At 50.4% G+C, this 8,321-nt stretch overlaps 1 non-coding gene across 1 annotated transcript in view; it reads left to right on the forward strand.

Moving 5' to 3' along the window:
• The first annotated feature begins 7,801 nt into the window (after positions 1-7,801).
• LOC134545629 (small subunit ribosomal RNA) overlaps positions 7,802-8,321 on the forward strand; it is a 1,989-nt gene continuing 1,469 nt past the window's right edge. The window contains exon 1 of the ribosomal RNA XR_010078681.1: positions 7,802-8,321. This exon is cut by the window's right edge and continues 1,469 nt beyond it. This is a non-coding gene — a ribosomal RNA (small subunit ribosomal RNA).

Consider the following 8,321-nt stretch of genomic DNA (forward strand, 5'->3'; position numbering starts at 1 on the left):
TTAACATGTTAAATACTGCTCCCAGGCAATTGTAAAATGTCTCGGCGACGGAAGGCACCACTACCCGGCATATTTACGCCCCTCGGACTCCGTGCGCCAGCCTGTAATAGCGAATCGGGACTTAGAAAAAAAATTCGAGCAGGGAGCCAGAACATTTTCCCGGCGATCGAGGCCTCCGCGGCCGAGGAATTTGTCATTGGTGATTTTGCATGTTAAATTAACATGTGTATTAACACAGGCTTGGAGAAGCAAGCCTGCGGGACTCTGCAATACATTGAGCGGGCAGCCAGAAAATTCTGGCGGCGACCGAGGCCTCCGCGGCCGGGGAAATAATCCTCTGTAATTTTACATGTTAAATTAACATGTGTATTAACACAGGCTTGGAGAAGCAAGCCTGCGGGACGCTGCAATACATTGAGCGGGGAGCCAGAAATTTCTGGCGGCGACCGAGGCCTCTGCGGCCGGGATAATAATCCTTGGTAATTTTACATGTTAAATTAACATGTGTATTAACACAGGCTGGGAGAACTAGGCATTCTAGACTTTGAAAAATTTCGAGCAGGGGCCGGAGAAATTCTCCCGGCGACCGAGGCCTCCGCGGCCGGGAGAACTCTCGGCGCTCGGGCTCCGCGTCTACCCATGGGGAGCGGGAAGCCAGAAAATTCTGGCGGCGACCGAGGCCTCCGCGGCCGAGGAAATGGTCCTTGGTGATTTTACATGTTAAATTAACATGTGTATTAACACAGGCTGGGAAAAGCAAGCCTGCGGGACTCTGCAATATATTGAGCGGGGAGCCAGAAAATTCTGGCGGCGACCGAGGCCTCCACGGCCGGGGAAATAATCCTCGGTAATTTAACATGTTAAATTAACATGTGTATTAACACAGGCTTGGAGAAGCATGCCTGCGGGACTCTGCAATACATTGAGCGGGGAGCCAGAAAATTCTGGCGGCGACCGAGGCCTCTGCGGCCGAGGAAATGGTCATTGGTAATTTTACATGTTAAATTAACATGTGTATTAACACAGGCTGGGAAAAGCAAGCCTGCGGGACTCTGCAATATATTGAGCGGGGAGCCAGAAAATTCTGGCGGCGACCGAGGCCTCCACGGCCGGGGAAATAATCCTCGGTAATTTAACATGTTAAATTAACATGTGTATTAACACAGGCTGGGAGAGAAGCAGGCATTCTGGACTTTGAAAAATTTCGAGCAGGGGCCGGAGAAATTCTCCCGGCGACCGAGGCCTCCGCGGCCGGGAGAACACTCGGCGCTCGGGCTCCGCGTGTACCCGCGGCAAGGCCCATGTTGGGTTATATAGGGGGTAGTGGTGTCCCGAGGGGGAAAAAATTAACATGTTAAATACAGCTTCCAGGCAATAGAAAAATGTCTCGGCGACGGAAGGCACCACTACCCGGCGAATTCCCGCCCCTCTGACTCCGTGCGCCAGCCTGTAATAGCGAATCGGGACTTAGAAAAAATTCGAGCAGGGAGCCAGACAATTCTGTCGGCGACCGAGGCCTCCGTGGCCGGGGAAATAATCCTCGGTAATTTTACATGTTAAATTAACATGTGTATTAACACAGGCTTGGAGAACCAAGCCTGCGGGACTCTGCAATACATTGAGCGGGGAGCCAGAAAATTCTGGCGGCGACCGAGGCCTCCGCGGCCGGGGAAATAATCCTCGGTAATTTTACATGTTAAATTAACATGTGTATTAACACAGGCTTGGAGAACCAAGCCTGCGGGACTCTGCAATACATTGAGAGGTGAGCCAGAAAATTCTGGCGGCGACCGAGGCCTCCGCGGCCGAGGAAATGGTCCTCGGTGATTTTACATGTTAAATTAACATGTGTATTAACACAGGCTGGGAGAAGCAAGCCTGCGGGACTCTGCAATATATTGAGCGGGGAGCCAGAAAATTCTGGCGGCGACCGAGGCCTCCACGGCCGGGGAAATAATCCTCGATAATTTAACATGTTAAATTAACATGTGTATTAACACAGGCTGGGAGAAGCAGGCATTCTGGACTTTGAAAAATTTCGAGCAGGGGCCGGAGAAATTCTCCCGGCGACCGAGGCCTCCGCGGCCGGGAGAACTTCGGCGCTCGGGCTCTGCGTGTACCCACCGCAAGGCCTATTTTGGGTTTTATAGGGGGTAGTGGTGTCTCTGGAGGGAAAAAATACACGGTAAATATTGCAGCCAGAGCCTATGGCAATCTGTTGGCGACCGAGGCCTCCACACCCCGGCAAATTTTCGGCTCTCGGACTGTGTGTATTCCACTGGAGACAGGCCTGCGGGACTCTGTAATATATTGAGCCGGGAGCCAGAAAATTCTGGCGGCGACCGAGGCCTCCGCGGCCGAGGAAAAGGTCATTGGTAAAATTACATGTTAAATTAACATGTGTATTAACACAGGCTGGGAGAAGCAGGCATTCTGGACTTAGAAAAATTTCGAGCAGGGGCCCGAGAAATTCTCCCGGCTACGAGGCCTCCGCGGCCGGGAGAACTCTCGGCGCTCGGGCTCCGCGTCTACACATGGGGAGCGGGCAGCCAGAAAATTCTGGCGGCGACCGAGGCCTCCGCGGCCGAGGAAATGGTCCTTGGTGATTTTACATGTTAAATTAACATGTGTATTAACACAGGCTGGGAGAAGCAAGCCTGCGGGTCGCTGCAATATATTGAGCGGGGAGCCAGAAATTTCTGGCGGCGACCGAGGCCTCCGCGGCCGGGGAAATAATCCTCGGTAATTTTACATGTTAAATTAACATGTGTATTAACACAGGCTTGGAGAAGCAAGCATGCGGGACTCTGCAATATATTGAGCAGGGAGCCAGAAAATTCTGGCTGCGACCGAGGCCTCTGCGGCCGAGGAAATGGTCATTGGTAATTTTACATGTTAAATTAACATGTGTTTTAACACAGGCTGGGAGATGCAGGCATTCTGGACTTAGAAAAATTTCGAGCAGGGGCCAGGGAAATTCTCCCTGCGACCGAGGCCTCCGCGGCCGGGAGAACTCTCGAAAACCACCTCGTTCGTGGTTGTTTGTCGTGCGGGGCGAATCGGGAAATCTAGCAAATAGCTGAAGACATTCTCCCGGCGATGGAGGTCTCGGCGGCCGGGAAAAACGCCCGCGCTCGGGCGTTGCGCGCCCCCTTGGCAAGGCCCATTTTGCGTTATATAGGGGGTAGTGGTGTCACGAGGGGAAAAAATTAACATGTTAAATACTGCTCCCAGGCAATTGTAAAATGTCTCGGCGACGGAAGGCACCACTACCCGGCATATTTACGCCCCTCGGACTCCGTGCGCCAGCCTGTAATAGCGAATCGGGACTTAGAAAAAAAATTCGAGCAGGGAGCCAGAACATTTTCCCGGCGATCGAGGCCTCCGCGGCCGAGGAATTTGTCATTGGTGATTTTGCATGTTAAATTAACATGTGTATTAACACAGGCTTGGAGAAGCAAGCCTGCGGGACTCTGCAATACATTGAGCGGGCAGCCAGAAAATTCTGGCGGCGACCGAGGCCTCCGCGGCCGGGGAAATAATCCTCTGTAATTTTACATGTTAAATTAACATGTGTATTAACACAGGCTTGGAGAAGCAAGCCTGCGGGACTCTGCAATACATTGAGCGGGGAGCCAGAAATTTCTGGCGGCGACCGAGGCCTCTGCGGCCGGGATAATAATCCTTGGTAATTTTACATGTTAAATTAACATGTGTATTAACACAGGCTGGGAGAACTAGGCATTCTGGACTTTGAAAAATTTCGAGCAGGGGCCGGAGAAATTCTCCCGGCGACCGAGGCCTCCGCGGCCGGGAGAACTCTCGGCGCTCGGGCTCCGCGTCTACCCATGGGGAGCGGGCAGCCAGAAAATTCTGGCGGCGACCGAGGCCTCCGCGGCCGAGGAAAAGGTCATTGGTAATATTACATGTTAAATTAACATGTGTATTAACACATGCTGGGAGAAGCAGGCATTCTGGACTTTGAAAAATTTCGAGCAGGGGCCGGAGAAATTCTCCCGGCGACCGAGGCCTCCGCGGCCGGGAGAACTCTCGGCGCTTGGGCAGCGCGTCTACCCATGGGGAGCGGGCAGCCAGAAAATTCTGGCGGTGACCGAGGCCTCCGCGGCCGAGGAAATGGTCCTTGGTGATTTTACATGTTAAATTAACATGTGTATTAACACAGGCTGGGAGAAGCAGGCATTCTGGACTTAGAAAAATTTCGAGCAGGGGCCGTTGAAATTCTCCCGGCGACCGAGGCCTCCGCGGCCGGGAGAACTCTCGGCGCTCGGGCTCCGCGTGTACACGCGTCAAGGCCCATTTTGGGTTATATAGGGTGTAGTGGTGTCTCTGGAGGGAAAAAATACACGGTAAATATTGCAGCCAGAGCCTATGGCAATCTGTTGGCGACCGAGGCCTCCACACCCCGGCAAATTTTCGGCTCTCGGACTGTGTGTATTCCACTGGAGACAGGCCTGCGGGACTGTGCAGTATATTGAGCGGGGAGCCAGGAAAATCTCCCGGCGACCGAGGCCTCCGCGGCCGAGGAAATGGTAATTGGTGGTTTTGCATGTAAAATTAACATGTGTATTAACACAAGCTGGGATGAGAGGAATTTGGCGGCGACCGAGGCCTCCTCACCCCGGCAAAATATCAGCTACCGGGCTCTGCATATTCCTACAGAAGCAGGCCTGCAGGACTCTGCAATATATTGAGCGGGAACCAGAAAATTCTGGCGGCGACCGAGGCCTCCGCGGCCGAGGAAAATTGTCATTGGTGGTTTGCATGTAAAATTAACATGTGTATTAACACAAGCTGTGACCAGAGGAATTTGGCGGCGACCGGGGCCTCCACACCCCGGCAAAATATCAGCTACCGGGCTCTGCTTATTCACATTCAAGCAGGCATTAGGGACTCTGAAAAGTTTCGGGCGGGGAGCCAGAAAATTCTCCCGGCCACAGAGCCCTCCCTCCCGAGAGTCTGTGTAAATGCCTGTTATACAGGCCCCATGAATTCCAGCCTTATAGGTTATTTTAAGTCTCCGTTCGTGGTTGTTCGTAAACAACTGCGATTCGGGATTTTGACCTATTTCCTATGATCATGTTCCCGGAAGTTAGCCAGCCTCTTTCAGTCAAAATCTCATATTTTGGGTACCTTTGTGAACCCATCGATAGGCCCATTTTGGGTATATTAGGGGGACATGCAATCGGGAAAAATTGGAATTATTTGCAATATGGAAAGAATATGTACATAAATGAAAAGGGAGTCCCCCCGAGTTTTCTCGCCCTATATATATTGCAAAAATATCCAATTAATTATTGTGGAACCTGTAGCACCTTTCTATGAAGCAGAATTAACATTACAGAACGGTTTGAATGCTACCACCTCAGTTTCTCTACAATGCATTGGATTTCAAAGAGGTGAATTACTGTGGATGGTACTGTTGTATGGCTAACAAATCGTCTGGGAAACAATGCAGAATTAAATTAAGAAGGTTGTATGTTTTCTGTTACATGGTGGAGGTGCCCTCTAGTACACAGTAAAATGTTTTGTGGACTGCAGCTCCTTGAGGAATTAATTCAGTATGGGTCTTGTAGTGGTCTGAAAGTGGATGATGAAAAAGAATGTATAATGGTATTCAGAGCACCTCGCGGTGAAGCGGACATGCTACCTCAAAATGCTTGATTGATTCATGCCCAGTTCCCCCAAGAAGCGGTACATTGAAAAAATTGATTTACTTTGTGGATGATACTAGCAAATACTATCCGCTGGGGGAAGTAAGCAGAAATTTGGTGGTCGTATGTTTGTTACATGGTAGAGGTGCTTTCTAGTACACAATGAAATGCTTGGTGTACCGCTGCTCCTTGAAGAATTAATTCCATATGGGTCTAGCCGTGGTCTTAACTGTGAACACGAAGAACTATCTAAAGTGGCCTATCTGTCTGAACTGCAATACACAAGCTGCGAGCCAATGCTATACCTTTCTCAGGTAACGAGCTCTTGTGCGGCGATTCGATTGGATGCGAAATGGTGGGGAACGCGTGTCCGGTCGTCTTAACCAAGTAATGGTTCCCCTCTGTTAACAATGAAATGTTTGATGGATCGCAGCTCCCTGAGAGACAAGTTTCAAAGGGGTTAGTCGCGGTCTTCAATCCTGGCCAAGGTGCAGTCACCATCTATAAGAGATACCTGCTTTACTGAAGGGTAGCAAGAGTTCCCTTGCCCGCATGTTGCTCCGTGGGGGTATATCAGTATAAAGGTAGAAGAAGCCATGATCGGAGCTTCGGTGGATGAGATTGGCGGAGAAGACATGTTCTTGTCTATCTGGTAGATCAGGGGGGTGGCAGCTGATCCGGAGAAAGCAAGCGGACTCCCGATGTTCCGTCGACTCCCAATGTACACTTGAAACATGCACATTTGGGTGGCGAGGGGGCGTTGTGGCCATCCGAAAACATGTCTTCATCTCTCTTATTGGTGGACCGCTGCTCCTTGAAGAATTAATTCCATATGGGTCTAGTCTTGGTGATAACTGTGAACACTAAGAACTATCTAAAGTGGCCTATCTGTCTGAACTGCAATACACTAGCTGCGAGCCAATGCTATACCTTTCTTAGGTAACGAGCTCTTGTGCGGCAATTCGATTGGATGCGAAATGGTGGGGAACGCGTGTCCTATCGTCTTAACCAAGTAATGGTTCCCCTCTGTTAACAATGAAATGTTTGATGGATCGCAGCTCCCTGAGAGACAAGTTTCAAAGGGGTTAGTCGCGGTCTTCAATCCTGGCCAAGGTGCAGTCACCATCTATAAGAGATACCTGCTTTACTGAAGGGTAGCAAGAGTTCCCTTGCCCGCATGTTGCTCCGTGGGGGTATATCAGTATAAAGGTAGAAGAAGCCATGATCGGAGCTTCGGTGGATGAGATTGGTGGAGAAGACATGTTCTTGTCTATCTGGTAGATCAGGGGGGTGGCAGCTGATCCGGAGAAAGCAAGCGGACTCCCGATGTTCCGTCGACTCCCAATGTACACTTAAAACATGCACATTTGGGTGGCGAGGGGGCGTTGTGGCCATCCGAAAACATGTCTTCATCTCTCTTATTGGTGGACCGCTGCTCCTTGAAGAATTAAATCCATATGGGTCTAGTCTTGGTGATAACTGTGAACACTAAGAACTATCTAAAGTGGCCTATCTGTCTGAACTGCAATACACTAGCTGCGAGCCAATGCTATACCTTTCTCAGGTAACGAGCTCTTGTGCGGCAATTCGATTGGATGCGAAATGGTGGGGAACGCGTGTCCTATCGTCTTAACCAAGTAATGGTTCCCCTCTGTTAACAATGAAATGTTTGATGGATCGCAGCTCCCTGAGAGACAAGTTTCAAAGGGGTTAGTCGCGGTCTTCAGCCCTGGCCAAAGGTGTTTAGAAATGAATACTTTTCGGACCAGTGGGCAAATTAGTTCACAGCGAGCCCACGGGCCAACGGTCTGCTCCCGCAGTGGGCCGCGCCCGAATGTGGGCACCGATCATATAATTTGAAATCCACTCGCCAAGTACCATGCGAGTTTCTAAGAGCGCGATATATTCGCCAGTGAAAGCCTTGGAAGTTTGGCCTCGCCTACTCCCTAGGAAAATTAATTAGAGATGGAAGGAAAGACTTTGCAATTGCAAAGCGGGTGTCGATATTGGGAAGTCGCCCCCGTACTTGTTGATACAGAAGGAAAAAAAAATGTACATCATAAGATTCGGACCCGGTGCTCTGCGGACCCGGGAGGTTCCTCCGAACGAAAAAAAAAGCTGCTAGCAGCTCCCTGGTTGATCCTGCCAGTAGTCATATGCTTGTCTCAAAGATTAAGCCATGCATGTCTAAGTGCAAGCCAAAATAAGGTGAAACCGCGAATGGCTCATTAAATCAGTTATGGTTCCTTAGATCGTACCACATGACTTGGATAACTGTGGTAATTCTAGAGCTAATACATGCTGAACTGAGTCCCGACCAGAAATGGGAGGGATGCTTTTATTAGATCAAAACCAATCGGCGTGGCTCGTCTGCGTCCGTTTGCTTTGGTGACTCTGGATAACTTTGTGCTGATCGCACGGTCTCCGTACCGGCGACGCATCTTTCAAATGTCTGCCTTATCAACTGTCGATGGTAGGTTCTGCGCCTACCATGGTTGTAACGGGTAACGGGGAATCAGGGTTCGATTCCGGAGAGGGAGCCTGAGAAACGGCTACCACATCCAAGGAAGGCAGCAGGCGCGCAAATTACCCACTCCCGGCACGGGGAGGTAGTGACGAAAAATAACGATACGGGACTCATCCGAGGCC

Source organism: Bacillus rossius, unplaced genomic scaffold (assembly GCF_032445375.1).
Source record: "Bacillus rossius redtenbacheri isolate Brsri unplaced genomic scaffold, Brsri_v3 Brsri_v3_scf821, whole genome shotgun sequence".
Lineage (NCBI taxonomy): Eukaryota > Metazoa > Arthropoda > Insecta > Phasmatodea > Bacillidae > Bacillus > Bacillus rossius.